Source organism: Xenopus laevis, chromosome 5S, assembly GCF_017654675.1.
Source record: "Xenopus laevis strain J_2021 chromosome 5S, Xenopus_laevis_v10.1, whole genome shotgun sequence".
In the NCBI taxonomy this organism is placed as follows: Eukaryota; Metazoa; Chordata; class Amphibia; order Anura; family Pipidae; genus Xenopus; species Xenopus laevis.
Window position 1 is genome coordinate 58,271,407 of NC_054380.1, and position 19,566 is coordinate 58,290,972.

General features: G+C 41.5%; 1 long non-coding RNA gene across 1 annotated transcript; it reads left to right on the forward strand.

The window, feature by feature from the left end:
* Nucleotides 1-1,478: 1,478 nt before the first annotated feature.
* Nucleotides 1,479-15,279, forward strand: LOC108717913. Its single transcript, XR_001935926.2, has 5 exons — nucleotides 1,479-1,675; nucleotides 2,899-2,976; nucleotides 10,254-10,366; nucleotides 11,195-11,345; nucleotides 14,991-15,279. It is a non-coding gene; the product is annotated as an uncharacterized LOC108717913 (long non-coding RNA).
* Nucleotides 15,280-19,566: the final 4,287 nt, after the last annotated feature.

The following is a 19,566-nucleotide window of genomic DNA, read 5'->3' on the forward strand; positions in this document are numbered from 1 at the left end:
AATGCCTCTAATCCCTTCCCACTGCTCCGGCCCTTTTCACCCACATCTTAATATGATATTACACTACTTAGTGGATTGATACCCAATGTGATTGTCCTTCAATTCAGGGTCTAGAATTACACCTAAAGATTTCTTTGGTGCTTTTCACATGTGATTGAAGTATTGAATGTTAACTGACTGAATTACAGAATTATTTCACCCTTCTATATTTTGTAGTTGCTCGCTATTGCTCATTAATGTTTTCTCTGTCTAATTTATCCTTTCAAAAGCTCTAGTCCCATTCTTTTCTTAAAGGAGAAGTCAACCTATACAGGGAAAAAACCCTCGCCCCCTCCCCTGTGTAGGCCCTCCTCCCCCCGGCCTACCTGCCCCCCACGGGCAAATGCCCCTAACTTGTTACTCACCGCTCGGCGCAGGTCCTCTGCTAAAGAGTTCACTGGCACCATCTTCTCCCGAGTGCTCTTCTTGACCGGCGTCTTTTTTGGCGCATGCGCAGTATGAGGTATTTACCGGTAAGGATCTTCTGCGCATGCGCCGAAAGTCACAAAGTTTCCGGGAAAAAAGATTGGAAACTTTGTGTCTTTCTGGTGCATGCGCAGTTGGAGGAAACTTGGTGACGCAGAAGATCGGTCCTCTGCTGCGGAGTTCACGGGCACTCTTCTTACTGCTTTGACCAGCGTTTTTTTTGGCGCATGCGCAGTACAAGGCATTTGCCGGTAAGGATCTTCTGTGCCGAAAGTCACAACGTTTCCAGGAAAAAAGATTGGAAACTTTGTGACTTTCGTGCGCATGCGAATTTGGAGGCATTTGCCGGTACGGAGCTACTGCGCATGCGCCCAAAAGTCCCGAAGTTATCGATCTTTCGGCACATGCGCAGAAGATACTTACCAGTAAATGCCTCTTACTGCGCATGCGCCAAAAAACCCCGGGCAAAGCAGGAAGAAGAGAACTCAGAGTGAACTCCGAAGCAGAGGACCTGTGCCGAGGGGTGAGTTACGAGTTAGGAGCATTTCCCCAGGGAGCAGGTAGGCCGGGGGGAGGAGGGCCTACACAGGGGAGGGGGGGAGGGATTTCCCCCTTATAGGTTGACTTCTCCTTTAACTGTCACTTGAGTGCCATCTGGTGTCCATTTCCCTTTACTCCTGAATGATGTGATTTTATTGAACCTTTGCTCTAGCGCCATCTAGTGTACACTCTTTTTCCTGCAGTTTATGGAATGAATTGAGGTGCAGCACAGTCCAGAACAGATCAGTGAAAGGGAGCCGATTAGTACTTAAATACTTTGGGGTTTTATGTGGTTTGGTTATCATTCCTTTGCAGAATATTTACAGAATATATGCTAACACCTCACTATTTAATCCCAGACAATCTTCCTTGGTCGTTTCTCAGGATGGTGCTTGACTTTTCAGTATTACTACAGTGCAAGAACAAACATATTAGTACTATACCTGCCTCATTGAATGGGGATATATTATTGTAAATTAGTTTTCTACTTTACTTATGTGTATGTTTATCTGCTTTTATTTTAATAGTTTTCATTTTGGTTCTGTTTTGATTTATTTACAGACATCCCGGTGGCGAATTTCAAGTTTTAGGAGGGGCACGGGTAGCCGCCAAAGGGAGCTGAAGCCACTGAGGAGAATGAAGAAATTGCCAAGGAGGAAAAAGACAGAAGGTAAGTTCCATCGAACACCATTTTTTAAAACTCCTGGTCACCAATGTTTGTTTTTTTAACTCGTAAGGGAGGCTCTAAGCACCAGTGTTTTTTTTGATTATTTTTTTTACTTTTACTGGGGCCCTGTCCACCAATGTTTTTTTACTTATTGGGGGACACTGGCTAGCAATGTTTTTTTTGTTATTGGGGGCTGACCACTAATGGGTTTTTACCTAGTTTTTTCAACTGACAACCTCTTGTGGCTGCAGGTAAAACACACCACATTACTGTTTTAAGCTCACCGGTCATTGTGGCTTCCTGGTCAAGTAAAATGAAGCCAGTGTAGGACTGGTCCACCGGAAAACCAGGAAAACTCCCGGTGGGCCCAGGTGTCAGTGGGTCATCATGCTGCTAAACTTTTGGCCTATTTCATGTCCATTCCCTATATTTCTATGAGAACAAAGAGGCTGAATAGCTGGAATAATAGATTATAGTATAAAGAAAACAGACTAGGAGAATAGAGGTTCATTGAGGAGATGAAGAATATTAGTACTGAGAGTGGTCCCCTGGTCTAAGGGTTTTATGGTGTGCCCCTGGTCTAAGGTTTTTGGTCGGCCCCTGATGTCCCAGTCCGACACTGAATGAAGCCCCAGTGAATAAAAACCACGTGTGCACATAGTTATGCTCCATAATGTCAAAACCCTGTCCATGTTCAACCTGACCCTCCCCCAACTATTAAAAAGTAATAGTATAGATAAAGGAGCAATATATTTCAAAGATGTTCCAGTTAAATAAAATAAGATCATTGCCATTTCCAGACATGCTTCATCCTGAAAGTATTTAGACATCAGTGGATTTGTCTGCAAAACATGTATGAGACGTGAGATGTGACGCAGTACAGTCACAGCCTATGGAATGGATTTGCTTCCTCGAAAAAATGGACGGAAACTAGACTACCAGTAATATCTTCTCTCTAATGATGATGATATATGGATAATAATAATAGCAAATGACAAAACTTAAATTAACGCACTCCATCTTCCCCCCGCCCTCCGCTGATTGGGAGGAGCGAACTAGTCAATTTAAAGAAAATAAAATCAGCGGGATGTGGATTTCGACGTTATAGAGGAAACAGATCTGCTTCCGCTTCAGTTACTTTAGTGTTCCCATGTTTTCCAATAGGCATTCCTTTTATTGTGTATGAAATGTGTTATTTCTTCTCATTTTCTTATTTCCTTCTCCAGGGCAATCTATTGGGTGTGTGTTGGGGGCTGAGACAACGTCTAGAGATTGATGTTTTTACTGCATGTAGGAGACACAAGGTAAGTAAATCACAGAATGTTCTTTTTTGTTTCGCAAACTCATGCAATCTCACCCTACCGCCCCCTCACGTACCTACCATCTCACTGACACAACCACACACACTCCTACCCACCAGTGTGTATATGGCACAATGTTCTACAGGGTAGAGGCTGTAACTGTGGTATAGTGTGTATAGTAAGGCAATATGTTCTTCAGGGTAGTAACTGTAACTGTGGGATATTGTGTATAGTAAGGCCGATTGTCTCATTTTTACCGCACTGCTGCGTTATTATGAGCTTGTACAGCCTGGACATAATCCCCTTTTGTTTATCCCCTGTTACAACCAGAGATATTTGTGAGGCTTCAACCACAATGTTTTTAACTTGGTTCCTTTAACGCAACATCCTAATAGTGCTGTATGCCAACCACTGGGAGTTTGTCAGCCCCTTAGTGTTGTGTAGAGTAGCGACGGCCACTGGGCAGTTTCCCTCCCATAGGCTGCCTATTACACCCAAGTCCCTCTCAACCCAGGATTGGTGCAGCCTCATATTTTTCAAATGTAAAAAATTCACAGTTGTTGAGTAGTGGTGTTTCGGGGGTTTAAGCTTGGTGTTTTGTTAGCCGGTGAGCTGTGGTCCAGACTTTCCTCTTCAGCACTAAGAGAGGGTTTAGTATAGTCTCCTGTCCCTTTATGTTGCTGGCTAGCAGTCCTCTAAGCTGGGAGCTAAAAAATGTTATTGCCTTCCAAAGGTTAATGATGCCAGGCTCAGCCCAGCCCAAGACTATATGTCTACATTGAGTAAGTTGGGTAGATAAGAAATACACCATCATATCAGGGAAGGCTTGGCCTCCTGCTCCTTGGGGCAGTTGGAGTGTTTCCAGCGAGAGTCTACTTTGGCTCTTTCCCCATATAAATTGTTTTAGTGTCTTATTGAGTGCTACAAAAAGGTGTTTACTAATCCACACCAGTGAATGCCACAGTACAGATTGGACTTTAGGTGTAATGATAATTTTTGTAAATTGGATCCGGCCCATTGGGTCTAGGGAGTTCTGTTTTGGCTTTTGCCCATTTCAGTACCGGGTCCATATTTATTTCAACATATTTGTTCAATGGAAGAGTAACTTGTATCCCCAGATTGGTAAATTTGTCTACTAACTGTAGCGGGCACATACTAAGGGGGAACTCTGTCAGCTGGGCCTGAAACAGGCCGAGAGGAATGAAGGAAGCTCTTTAACTGAGATGTCCCTCCATCCACTAGGGCTTGTGCAGTTGGCTTTGCCGAGTGCATATTACAGTATGTGCCGGTGAGCTGGGTGATATAGTACAAGCTGGAAGGTAGAAAGTTTAGTTTGCATCTATGCAGTAGTTACGCAATTTAGGCCAGTCATCATAAACCATTTGCTGGGTTTCTGCGAGGATTGTCGTGTTGGTTCTGCAGTCAAAAAGGCAACCTAGTTGTGCTGAGAGCGTTGTCAGGATTTTAGACCTGTAGCTCTCTAGGTTTTTACATGACCACAGAGTATTTATCAAGGACCCAGGAGCCAGATTGCCCTTCACTACTCTACACAACATTAAGGGGCTGACTAACTCCCAGTGGTTGGCATACATACTATTAGGATGTTGCGTAAAAGGAACATTGTGGTTGAAGCCTCACAAATATCTCTGTTTATAACAGGGGATAAACAAAAAGGGATGATGTCCAGGTTGTACAAGCTCATAATATTGCCTTTCAAAGGTTAATGATGCCAGGCTCGGCCTGTCCCAAGACTATTTGTCTACAATGAGTAAGTTGGGCAGGTAAGAAATACACCATTATATCAGGGAAGGCTCGGCCTCCTGCTCCCTGGGGCAGTTGGAATGTTTCCAGCGAGAGTCTACCTCGGCTCTTTCCCCATATAAATTATTTTACTGTCTTATTGAGTGCTACAAAAAGGTTTTTTAATCAATCCACACCGTTGAATGACACAGTAAATATTGGACTTTAGGGGTAATGATCATTTTTGTAAGTTGGATCCGGCCCATTGGGCCTAGGGGGAGAGTAGCCCACAGTTCTGTTTTGGCTTTTGCCCATGTCAGTAACGGGTCCACATTTAGTTTAACATATTTTCTCAATGGAAGAATAACTTGTATCCCCAGATAGGTAAATTTGTCCACTAGCTGTAGCTACTAAGATCCTCGTGTGGTGCAAGTGGATCTAAGAGAAAGAGGACTGACTTGCTAGGGCCCACCTGCAATCCTGAAATATCACCAAAGTATCGGGTTAGTTCCACCAGGGCCCTTAGTGAGGTGCCCCTGTCACACATATATACCAGCGTATCATCCGCGTATAATTGGATTTTCTCTGTCTTCTCTGCCATCTCCCTTCCTGCTATCTGGGGTTGTTGCCTTGCTGCCTGTGCAAAGGGCTCAATAGCTAGGGCAAAGAGGAGGGGCAACAGGGGGGCCCCCTTCTCCTGGCTAGGTTAAAGGGGTCAGTTGTCTCATCATTTACCCTGAGGGATGTTGACGGCTTATTATATAGAAGCTTTCCTAAGGCCGTGAACCTTGGACCTATGCCATTCCTGGCCATTACTTCCCACACGTATGGCCATTTAACTGTGTTGAATGCCTTGGCAATGTCCAAGGCCGCCACTGCTCTATTACCCGTATTGGTGTGAGATATGGAAATATATAGGAAAAGACTCCTCAGGTTGAGGGCTTTTGCTTTCCCTGATATGAAGCCTCTCTGGTGTTCTCCTACCTGCTTTGTTATAACCTTAGCCAGTCTTTCTGCAAACACCTTTGCCAGTATTTTTACATCTGCAGTTAGTAAAGAAATTGGGCATTAAGATTCACTAAGGTGAGGGTCCTGATTTTGCTAATAATATGATGACTGCTTCGTATTGTGAAGGTGGGAGAGTGCCCTTGTCTAGTGCTTCCTTGTATACATTTTGGAGTATGGGGTTTATCAGTTTTGCGTGCCTCTTATCCCCTGCCATGATCCCTGATCCACTGTTTCGGGTGATATTGGAGATCTTTGGGTAACAATTGAATGCCTAGCAATGGAGTGGGTAATTTTGGTTTTGGGGGGTAAATTACTGAGAGTGAGAGATGGACCAGTTAATGCAGGAGAATGGGGAAAAGGGACTTAAATTGGGAGACTCCTGACAAATACAGGGGAGCTGACATGCCTGTACAGGACCTGTTATATGTTAATCATGCTCAGCACACCCCAGCCAGCGTGACATGGCAGAACTATATCTAGCAGGTCTATCCCAAGTTACAACTCCCCCACAGGCCCAATTAATAGCCATTGTCTATCTTACAGCAGCCCCTTCTGCTGGCATTTTCCAGAACCTACACATTGCCAGTCCGGGCCAAGTACCTTAGAATTATGGGAAGACTTTTGGCCTAATAGTCATATCCTAACTGATCCCCAGGCAGCTAAACATAGTGCAAGCACAATATAAACATCGCTCCATAGTGATGTGCAGCAAGGTAATCAAAACCTATTAAATGAGTGTCTGTGTATTTGTATTTATATGTTACAACTTGTGTACCCAGCATGTTTCTTACACTACTTGTACCTGAAAATGCAGGCTATGGATACAGCAGAAAGATTAAATGCTCTTGCTCTCTTATTAACTCCCACTTCCTTTCTCTCTACTTCCTTTGCTCTCTGTGTCACTGGCGCTACTGCAATATATGGATCAAGAGCAACTCTATTTAATAACCCTACATTTAATTCTCTCATTTTGCTAGCTCTTCTGATGAATAATGTGTGGTGAACCTATTGAGGCAACAGACTCTGCAGCAGCATACTTCCCCCGGAAATCAGAACATTGCAACATTTTCAGCATATTACCATCCAATTTGTGTGATAAATGCATTTTAGATCAGTGTTGTCCAACTGCTGTGGTACAGAGGGCCGGAATTATTCTGGCCTTCATGGTGGATGGCCGATAATAGAAACCACTCCCTGTTTAAACCGCACCCACTTTAAACCACACATACCTTAAACCAAAGCCACGCTATCACTAGACCATATCCACATTAATCATGGTAGCACACCAAAAAGAGTTTATAGGCAGGTAGTCATGCAGCTCTCTGTCTTACGCCTCAACCTTTAATCTCACTCGGCCAAATTTTGTTTGCGCCAAACCTATAACCTCACTCATCACTTTTGTTTTTGTTGTTGGTTCTCTAGGGACTCCCCCTGCTAGACTTTGATTGCGAAGTTCCGAGGAAAATATTTCAATGAGCCCCCTGCACAGAACACTCTATGGAGAATGACAAAGGGGTGACTTTTTTGCACTTCACGTCTCTGTGATTAGAAAGATGGTGACAAGATAAGTGTGCCTTTTGGGGGCTGTAGTTCAGAGTAGCTGTGGGGACAGTGTGGGCTGTGTTGTTTGTGTCTCCCCAAAATGAAACGATATCTAAATAGGAATAATTTCATAAAAATTTTATCTGTAGGTGTATAGAACTGGATCGTTGCTCTGACAGCTTGGTGCCACCAACCAGTGTGTCCATCAATAGGAGCAGCAGCCACAGAGTGCTGTCCATGGTACTGCATGGAAAAGTTTAAGCTTCCCTCACTGGCTGCATTAGTTATAGCAGGGAGAGAATTCCACATCTTCACAGCTCTCACTGTGGGAGCTCTGGCACTCTCTTTACCATAGCCTCCCATATTAGTTGCAATGTGTTGCTGAGATATAGAGATAAATCATTTGTTCAGGACAGTGGAGATCCGTTGATAGCTGGAGGGCTTATTAGGTTTTCCAATAGTTTCTGCAGGAGACAGAGGGAGGCTATACAGCATAATGCAGTCCCTTTACAGTGGCTCTACTAACATTGATTTCCCTCTAATTAATAGACTCAGTTTATCAGATACAACTCTTGCTTACTTTATTCACTTGGCACAGTTTGCCCTGGGGCTTGTTATATCCTACAGACTTGTAGCAATCAGTCCCGCCCTCCTCCCCTTTACCCACACAGGGAACCCACCCGCCCTCTTCTTTACCCACACAGGGAGCCCACCCCTTTACCCACACAGGGAGTCCCTGCCTGCCTCTTTACGAACACAGGGAGCTCGCCCTCCCCTTTACCCATACAGGGAGCCTGCCCCTTTACCAACACATGCAGCCCACCCGCTCCTTTACCCACCCAGGGAGTCCACCCGCCCCTTTACCCACACATGGAACCCGCCCGCCCCTGTACCCAGATAGGGAACCAGAATAAAGACACACAGTGACTTGATGTTAAATCTGTGCAAGACACAGTTTTATTAATGATAAATCGAATACACTGCGCTTTTTGATCCTGAGGAAGGCAAAAAACCTCTTGTGAAACTTTGGGCTTCACTAGAGGGAAAAATTCCTTTCTGACCCCTTAATGGCGATCGGATTTGCTCCCAGGATCAATGCTCCAAAATGAATTCAAGGGAACCAGGGTGAGGGAAATAGAAGGGAATATGGTAACATACACACAAGCACCTTTAAGCTGCAAAGGGAATGCTGCATTCCTCTCCATTCCATTGGATCCCAGGCAACCTGCAGGCCCAGCTTCTACAGTCTTAGGGATGGAATGAAAAGGAATGCTGGATCCACAGAGCGGCTTAAAGGTGCACCTGTGTAAAAAAAGTACATTTTGGAGGAGAAAGCACCGTTGGAGGAAATGCAGTAAAAAGTAGGGAAACAGAAAGCAATATGGCTGCATACACAGGTACCCCATTAAGCTACTAGGTGAATACTGCATTCCGCTTCATTCCATCGGCCCTCAGGCAGCCTACAGACCCGGCTTCTGCAGTCTGAGGGATGGAGTGAAAAGGAATGCAGGATCTACCGAGTGGCTTAAAGGTGCACCTGTGTATAAAAACATATTTATGGAGAAAGAGAAGGCACCACTGGAGGAAATGCAGTCAAGGGAAATAGAAAACAATATGGCTGCATACATAGGAGCCCCATTAAGCTACTAGGTGGATACTGCATTCCTCTTCATTCTATTGGTCCCCATGCAGCCTGCAGACCCGGCTTCTACAGTCTGAGGGATGGAGTGAAAAGGAATGCAGGATCTACAGAGTGGCTTAAGGGTTTTCCTGGTTATGATGCCATATTTTGGTAGAAAGCGGAGGTAACTTTGATTAGTATAAGGGGGGCACTGCTAATGTGGATCTTATGGTTGATAGAAAGAGAGGCATTGTTGCTGAAACTGCAGTTGCATATACAGAAGGTAATAGTGGTAGAATTATAAGAGATAGAGGAGAAGGCACTGTTGTAATTGGAGTATTCTTACTTGAATACACAATTGATTGTTCTGTTGGTAGGTGCCTTTTCTGAACGCAGCCTGTAAAAGCCAAATGAAATAACTTTAAACTCAATGCACATTTTTTCATCTTAATTAGTGGTATTACTGTGGTAACCCTATAACACTTATTGGCACATTAATCACAATTCTAGCACTGTTCTTCTCAGTGCCCCTGCACCCATACCACAAGGAATCCTAATACAGAATTACAGTCATCTCAGGGATCAATATTCCCATAGAATCCACTTATCCTTGCATGTACTCATAATGAATGAAGTGATGAAAAGGGCAATGCTTGTGTTCAGCCCAAGAAATGAATGGCATCAGTGTAATGTACTCACTTGGGAGGAGTCACTGGTGGGTTGTAAAAGAACCTCAGGCTCAGTGACCACTGTTGGGAATGCTACACAGTTGTCTCCAGTATTCTCAGTTGTCTCCTTAACTGCTTCTGAAAATATAGCAAATTTGAGAGATATAAGGATGTGATGTTATGATGACACACATGTTCCACATTATGGCAATAGGAAAGAGGCCAGAGACTGTTATATCTCACCTGGAGCATTCTCTTCTTCCCTCCACTGTGCTATCTCCTCATTCAGCTTGTGGAGAGAGGTGTAAAGGTCTTTCACCTTTTTCTCGCTGCTGTTCCTCAGCTCCTTCACCCGGGCTCTAGTCTTCCTGTCCTTGGTGACACAGAACAGCTTTTCCGCCCCTGCTGCTATCCGCATTTCTTTCTGCATAGTAAGTAGCAGCTCCTGCTTCATATCTAAAAGATACTTACCCATACTTACCGAGGGCCCCAAAAATTCAAAAGACTGACTGATGTCAACAGTCTATAGAGAATGGAAAAAATGTAGAAAAAATTATCAAGCACTTGATATTCTCCCAAACTATAATGAATATTGTACAATGAAACATGATATTTGTGAAGAACATCAGAGAAATGTAAAAAAAATGTATTGTAAGCTGAGGCAATTCTCTTTGCATTGACAGTTCATTTTATTTCATAAGGTAAAAAAGAACAGCTTTATATTTCCATCTGCCTTACCTCAGTATGCCGGTGCTGACATGACATGCCACACACTTTGGCGCCCATCTTGAAACTCCTGTACAAGAAAAGAAAGGTCGGTATAAGTCACTGCTTTAGTGGAGATAAAGAATACAAGTGTGTGTAGCTGCTTGTAAATGACAAGCTGAAGACAAGCACCTCTGTGTAAACTTATAGCTACACACCTGAGCAGGTAGGAAAGGGAAGCTGATATAGGCAAAGTGCTAATATTATGATCATATCACACTTCTTATCCCCATTGGTTTAAACTGGACTAGTTAGAGCAACCAATAATTTCACAGCTGCCATTGTTAATGTCAGAAATGAATGTTTAAATGTTATACATTACTGAAATTGGCAATGTATGCCAGAGTATGAGCCCCTTATTGAATTACTTTGGGGTTAAAATGATAAGAGTTGCTATTTTAAAAGTATAATGAGCAATATGGAACTCCTACCACCAGGAGTGATACCGTACACACATTAAAGAGGGGGAAATTATGTCAATAAGAGGCAGTTAGAATTGTATTGCTTATAATGTCATGATCAGGGCTGGCTTGTGACAGGACAATAGATCCCTTCATGCACTTTAGTCATATTAATGAAGTAATCATCTCAATGTTCCCATAGAATCCACTTCTCCCTGCATGTACCCAATGTGCCTGCTTCCCATAACCAGCTCTGTTCTGATTAGTGCCCCTGCACCATAACATAAGACATAGCAAATGGAGTTAATAAAACAGGCAAAGTAGTTTTTCTACTTGCATAATATTGGAGTAGTGAGTTTAATATTGGAAAAGTGGCTGTTAAAACTGTTACAGGGTATGTTTACAAATTAAGAAAGAATGAGCGATAATAGGAGTCGCAATAGTAATTGAAAAACTATTGTTTTACATCACTTTAGGGCTAAGGAACATCGCTGTGGAACATTGTCCCCTAACTAAACCGTGGATTTGTGGGCAATCCGGCCTAAACGCTAGAAGTACAGAAGCAGAAGGCAGTTTCCAGAGATAATTGCGGAGCCAATCATGTGTTTTACGTACAGAATTCTACAGGTTAGTAAGACATTTTTAGGGAAAGACATTTTTGGGAAATAGAAAATATTAGAATATGTTATTGCGAGTGGAGGCGAGTCAAATGCAGAGACATAAAATGTGTAATTATAATAAAGGTTGCCTTAAGGACCAAGGATTATGTTAAATAATGTGCATCAAGTGTAAATGAGATAAAATGCTTTTGTGCAATAAATATTTCAGAAACTTTACCACAATAAATAAATAAAACGACACCAAAAGAACAGTTTTTAAATATTATCTTTTTAATGGAGCCATATAACCCAAAAAAAATTGGGGATTTAGGCACTAGTTTGTTTCTAACAATAGTATTTGTCCCCCCCCCCCCCAAATGGACACTTATTTTAGGCAAGATTTTGGTACAAAGTGGTGCTATAATTTTCATGTATTCTTGTTACTGGTGTCATTATTTCTTTTCAGACCACCTACTATTCATCTCCTAATGTTATTTCCAAACTGCTGTGTGGTTGTTAGGGTAATTAAGCCCTAGCAACTAACCAGCTATCACTCCAAGTCTGGGAGTGACCATGCAACATATCAAGAAATCAGTCCATTTTTAAACTCTTTTGAATTCCCATGTCCCTTTCTGTTTTAATTCTGCCAGTTAGATTGCCAGTCTGACCTGCAGAAAACTACCCTGGGTAGGTGCCTTTTTACTTTTTGAAGAAGACGAGTACACGCCTGGGAAAGAGATGTGGGACCTTACAAATTGCCCTCCCTCTCCTGAATTTAGGGCAGGTTTGCTGTAAAAGAAATCATATCAATTGGATTTGCAAGAATGCCTCTTAAAAGAAGGTCTTCAGTTGTCAGATGATATAAAAAAAAATAAAAAAAACAAAAACCCCAAACGCCTCAGGTGTTCTGGCTTTTGGCTAAAATAGAGGGGCCGGCACAAGGCCGGGGTACCCCAGAGAGTCTCCCTCCTTAAATACTGGCTCTCCTTATATATGTTCAGAAAATAATGTTAAAATCTGAACTAAGGAGATGCCAGGAAAAAAACAATGCAATATCGCTGGTAAAAAAGTAACAATCCGTCCACTGTAGCAATCTGTATAGGGAAGAGAATAAATTGACAAATTAGCTTCAAGGATGATGCATTTAACACTTAATATTTCCTATAAAATATAGAGGAAAGCAGAGATCTAAATGTGAGCTTTGTGTAACTCCCAGCGGGTACTGGCACTTAATACATTGTACATAAGATCACTGGCCAGGTGCAGATTGTCCAGTGTTCATCTTTGCCTACCCCCTGCTATAGGAAGCATTTAAGGAATAGCAATTAAATATTATTGTAATCAATACTGCCCCTACCATGTACCCTGTTGCCCCCCACAGCCGAGACATTTGAGGGGAAAGGACATGAGACATGAAAGGAAAAAAACATTGCTGTGTATTCCATTAAATTCATGTTAAGGTTGGTATATCAGAACAGGTTAGATACCCAGGGGCAGAGGGGCAAAACTCTAAGCAGCCTGTTAATACTGGGCATACAAATAAAGTATTTATAGTGAGGCACAGGTGTCCCCATATGTTATCTGGGCTCCAAGTGGGAAAAAGTTAATATTTCCTGACAGCCCCTGTATAGCTGTCAAATCCTGGGTCTGTGTCCCAATCAGCACTAAGATTAAAGGCATCTCCAAAGACAATTTTAGAGGAAAATTCTCTAAAATAGGTAAGAGGATCACCATCCTCTTGCCTGTCCCCCATCTATTCCCCCCTTATTTTACTAAAATAAGGGTTATTGGTCAAAAAATCTCTCACATTTACCACTCCAACCAACCAACCAACAGACCAAACCAACTGTCAAATCCCTATGGGTAAAGTCACCTCTCATCCCTGCATCAAGATTAAAGGCATCTCCAAATCCCATTTTTGGTGAAAATTCTCTAAAATCAGTAAGAGGAACAAAATCCGCTAGTCTGGGTGGGCATAACCCAACTATTTCCCCCCTTTTTATTAAAATAAGGGTTATTTGTCAAAAAATCTCTCACATGTACCACTCCAACCAACGGACCAAACCAACTGTCGACAAATCCCTTGGGGTAAAGTGACCTCTCATCTCTGCTCTTAAACCATGAGACTTATAAATAAATGTTATTGTTTAAAAGGAAGAAGCATTGCTATTTATTCCATTAAATTCAGTTACATGTTAAGGTTGGTACATAAGAGCAGGGCAGATACCCAAGGGGCTGATGTGCAAAATTCTAAGGAGCTTGTCAATACTGGGCATAAAAATAAGTATTTTATCATGAGGTACAGGGGTCCCTAAATGCTACCTTCTTATGGAGTTACTTTAGAAAACATGTAAATTTGCTGTCAGCCCTGTATAGCTGCCAAATCCTGAGTCTGTGTCTCCCAACCAGCACTAGGATTAAAGGTGAATCCGAAGCCCATTTTAGGGGGAAATTTTCTAAATTTTTCTAAAATCAGTGAGAGGCTCAATATCTGTTAGTCTGGGATGTCACCCAACTATTCCCCCTCTTTTTCCATTAAAATAAGCATTATTTGACAAAGAATATCTCCCAGAGGGAGTTTACACTTACCACTCACCACGATGGCAACCAACGGACTGAACCAACTGCCACAGCAATAGGTGGGAAGTCAACTCTGTTTCCTGCTCTTAAATGGGAAGTGTACCCTGTTAGTAGGGTTTATAAGAGTAATGTTCATATGGCATTTATTTCCACTTAGATGTAGATGCAGTACATACATAGCTTATTACGTACACAGAGCTTTGCTTTGTATGTGTGGTCTATTGGGTCAGTGCAGTTAATGTGCTGCCATATCTTTTTGATCCATGAATTCTTCAGCCATGGATTCAATCACTGCTGCTGCTCCAGTTGTTTTTGATTTATAAAACTTTATTTCCCTTCTAATTGTGCCATTCAGAGACTCATTGGTCAGACAACAGAACCACGGGGACACAGGAAAGTACAGACGGCATGGGAGAGATTCCTTTGTGAACCTTCCTTCCTGTGCCATCTTACTCCCCAAAAACTGTTTCTATTACCTTGATCCATAAGAATTTATGAAGGTTCACAGAATGGCAGTAAAGATGGTTTGGGAAGGGATGATGTCTGAGGCGGACTTTGTGGAGGAGGCCAAGATGCTAATCATTTATAAAATCTGATAATTTGCCCAAACCCTGTAACCCATAGCAACTAGTGATGTAATTGTGACCATCACCTGTCCATATTCTGCCTTTTTAATTCCTTCAGAACCTATAAACTTTTTTCCCCTCACGTGAGCCAAACGTAGTTTTCTCCATTTCTCCAATAGGCTGCTTGCAACTCCTGGTGGGAATCATTGGTCGTTATGGTTTAAAATTTTAGGTTGGCCAGGTAAGTGCAACTAATTTCAGGTTCAGAAACCATCATAAAGAGACAATTTCAAACTCCACCATAAATTACTGTATAAAGCAGCGGTTGTCATACTTTATTAATACAGGCCTCACTTGAAGATCCATCCTCTGGCCAGGGCCCCCTTTAGCTCATGAAATGGGTACAGTAATAGTAAAATATTGGTGTATCGTTGTTTCATCATATCATGGTTTCAAGAATATAAAGTGAAGTGTGGGTCAGTGTTTAGCCCAGGTCTAATCATACCTTTCTTTTCTCTATCCTTTAGGAGTGTTCGTGTGGGAAGTGTTCAGCAAGGGCAAGATACAATCTGAACATTTTTTCAACTCCGTGGCTGTGGATAAAATCTCAGCTGGACGGAGGCTCTTCAAAACCAAGAAGTCTTCCGAAAGCGTGTACATGCTAATGAACAACTGCTGGTAAGAGGTACGAGGGATAAGATTTATGTACAACTTTAACATAAAGAAAAAAACAGTTGGATATTCTGGTCCAATATAGAAAACTACTGTCAGAATGATTATATCTATATTCTAATATCTATGCCTATGCGATTACAATCCATGGGCAGACTGTAGAAGCAGATACTTATAATAGGACCCGTTATTCAAAGCTCTCAATACCTAGGGTTATCTGGATAAGTGGATTTTCTGTAATTTGGATCTCCATACCTTAAGTCTGTTAAAAAAAATAATATAATCATTCATTAAACCCAATAAATCTTCTGGCTCCAAAAACTCAGAATTACGGGATTGCCATCTTCCATAGACTCCCTTTTAATCAAATCAAATGTTAAAACCTGATTTCCTTTTTCTCTGTAATAATAAAACAGTACCTTGTATGTGATCCCAACTAAGTGGGTTAATTAAATCTTAGTTGGGATCACATACAAGGTACTGTGTTATTATTACAGAGAAAAAGGAAATACCCCTTTAATACCAGCCGGCAGCCGCATATTAAATCCACATCCTGCATGGCTAATTATTTATTCATTTAGATGCATGCTGCATGGCTGCACAAAAATCAGTTCAGTCTGCAGCATGCATCTAAATGAATTGCAATTAGCCATACAGGCTGTGGATTCAATATGTGGCCGGTATTAAAGAGGTGAAGAGACAACACCCCCAAAACAGATTTAAAAAAGAATACTTTATTATATAAAAAAAAAACAAAAAAACAGTATAATAATCTTTGTGCTGCAATGTCTTTTTTGAAATACATTACTCGACATAACAAGGAGAATGTGAATGTAGTTACTACACTTGATATTATCCAAAAAGTCAGAAAAGCAAAGCAGTGCTGCATTTTTAATATAATCACAAACAAAACAAGGGAGCACCACCCATCAATTGAGAAAAAACAGTAGATGGTGTGCAGGGTTAAAGAGATAAGTGTATAAAGGAAGAGAAAGTTAACCCTTAAAATTGCACCACTCCATCGTAAGGCCTGATAACCCAAGGAACAAGGTTAAAACGTAACTTTTACTAATGTATTAATGTTTTCCTGGACTCACGATTTTATTTAATACATTAGTAAAAGTTACGTTTTAACCATGTTCCTTGAGTTATCGGGCCTTACGATGGGGTGGTGCAATTTTAAGGGTTAACTTTCTCTTCCTTTATACTCTGCATTTTTAATATATATAGTTGCTGCTACCCAGCATTCCCTGCGCTATCCATCCTACAACGTTCTCCCTGTTATTGCTTTTCCACCAAAGGAAAGTTGGCTGCACTGTGGCGCTGTTACCAGCAGAGGGAGCCTTCTCCCATTCTAAGGGATACCGTGAATGTGTGACTTCCGAACGTGCCAGGGAGTGGGAGTGAAGATGGATCGATCCTGGAAGTAATTGCACTGCCTGTTACTCCCTGCCTCTCTCTCTATCTGAGATAGCGAAGTGAGAGTGTCTGGCATTCTGTGCACGGGATTCTGCTCTCCTTCCTTTTGGCATAGACACACAGGCAACTGACAGCCTGATCTTTACTTGGGAGAGACTTGATCCCTTCTTGTTTTTTTGGGGAAATTGCATAATCATTACTGTGGATTTTGCTATTATTAGAGCCTGGCACAGTGTATTGGTCACATGCTGGCAGCTTTTGGGATATGCATGTACCCAGCAATAACTTTGTGCTGCCTGCCAGTCACTTTGCACCTCCTGTGTGTTCCACACTTTTGGCTTTGGCCCATCAGCACTGGGACAGGCATATGGGTACTAGCCCTGGGCATGGGAGTAACTGCTCAGTGCCTGCCCCGGCTCAGTAGCTCTGGATTTGTGCAAAACCCTGTCTGATACCCCCTGGCCAGCCTCCCTGTGAATCTCATTGCGCCCATCACTACTCCTTCTGCGACTGACTGCACCTTGCACTTGCTCTACACTGAAGATGGGCTGCTGCCGGGAAAGTTACGGGTAATTCATGATGTGCATGTGTGTAACTGGGCAGGTGAAGGACACATGGCAGGGGGCATGGGGGTCCGTTCTCTGGCCACATCACAGCAGGTTAGACGCTGTTTGGGGCATCACATTGGCTCCCAGGCTGTGTATTTTAGCAAGGACTATACACTTATACTCTCAATGCACTGCCATGATATCTGTGTGTCTGTCCATATATTATCTGGCGTGCCTCCGTCTGTCACACAGCTGCTGTGAATTCATGCACAGTACAGCTACATGCAGTCAGTACAAACGTTCTTGGCATGTGCACAAATATTGTATTGCGGCTTTGTATTTTCATTCAATGAGCACAGTCATTGATTATACTGGGACGCTACAGTCCAATAGCCTAGAATGAAAGTCAGACCTCATATTTGTTGTCCTGTTGTTTTCATGCTGCCTGTTGCCATCTGGGAGATAATAACATATTTGGTCAATTTACCATATGTATATGTTATCGGCATCAATGGGTCTATTGTTTTGACTACCAAATGACACGCTTACTGGGGTAGATTGCTAGCTCAGAATGACTCAATAAATTGCCTGGATCTCTGACAGTCTGTGGTTATGGGCATTTTCTACTCTAGGGAATCATTTAACTCATGAAGCCTAATATTCCTGGGCCCCCTAGCGCTGTAAACAGTCCCCTTGTAAAGGTTTTTATGCTTAATAGCTGATGTCTTTTATTTGTATTTTTAATGTAATCTTCTTATCGAGGAAAAACAAACGTTTATGATGGTAAAATAGTCATGTTACTTGTATGATCATGTGTGATAATTAGACTACTGTCTTTGTATAAAATGAATGATTTATTAAAAGTGGCTTCCCTCTAAATTATCCATGTTGTAATGTCACAATGGACATATTACCCACCATTGTGACATCACTCATTTATTAGTTATGAAGCAACACATACAGTCTTCCAGTTTCTGCCTATGACTATGTGTGCACCTTTCAGGAAACCCTAAAAGTTAATTATAACATTCAGGAAAACCCTACATTTTACCCCTGCTGCTAAGAATTTTTTTCATCTAGGATGCTAAATGCTTTATAATATTGTGTTTAAAGGGGAACTTCACCTTTACATTAACATCATGGTATAGCTTTACTTATTCTAAGCAACATTTCAATTGTTTTTCTTTCTTTGTTTTGCACGACTTTGGAATTTCCTGCTTCCAGCTGCTATCTTCTTATGTGGGTCACTAATCCAGCAACCAAAACACAGATGACCTTCAATTTTATTGTTTTTTTGTATTGCTTGTTTTTATATACTGTTCACTCTGTTACTTGATTTAAAACACTGCTTTTTGGTTGCTATGGTAATTAACCCCTAGCAACCAGATTACAGTTTAAATTCCTATTTTTAGAATAAAAAAATCTAAATAATTCAATAAGTTTAAATGAACTCTAAGTACAAAGTTAATCCAGGGACTGGTCCAATTGCCATCTTGGGTGTCAGAAGGCAATTTTTTCTGCTATAAGCCAGGCTGAATTAACTTCTTCTAAATTAACTACTAGTGAGGCAGGTTTCACTTAGACAAAGAGTCTTTTTTCAACCTCATTTTACTATCTTACCACAAAGAATAAAATAAAGACCAATTGGAAATTGTTTTAGACTTCAGTAGTCCACACCATATTAAAAGTCGACAGAAGTGTTGCATATGTTTAAAATAATTTTTTTTTTTTTTAATTTATTTTTTTTAAAAAAAGGACAGAATGCTTTATACAGGAGCGGCGGACGCTGGACATTCCCCAGCCTGCTTGAGCATACTATAATTCAAATTAACCACATATTCCTGTGTAGCGATTAAAGACTGTGTTTGTTCAAACAAAAACAATGGACAATCTCTTTTTCAACATTGTAGAAAATAAGGCGATAAACAAAAAAACCCAAACATAAAAATAAAAGAAGAGGGGATGGGAAAGGAACTTATAGGGGGAATAAACGACTAACCAGTATGGATGCTGTCAGTTCGAAATATAACAATTGTAGTGACTGTCATGTAGCAGAGATGGGAATTACCAGGGTCAAGTAGGACAAAAATAGGATGCATAGGGATTAAACATTCCGTATACTTCTATATGCAAAAACAAACTTTATTTTATTTACTTTTTTTTATTATCAATCACTTATCCTTGTTTTGCTTTTTTATCCTTTTACAACCTCCTTCCTGTAATAAAGGTAAGTAGCTGCAGTGAGCTCTGTATAAACAACCCCTCCCTTCTACACATATTTGCTTTAGTCTCAGGTTTATTGAGAAGAAGAAGCAGTTCATTCATGGAGTTTGTGGCCTAGGAACTAAACTATGAAGAACCAAGAAGGTGGAATCAAGTGTATACAAATGTGATTTCCATTTCAATTTTCAGCACGTTGACCCACTTGAACACTGTAGGATGCATTGAACTGTATCACATACAG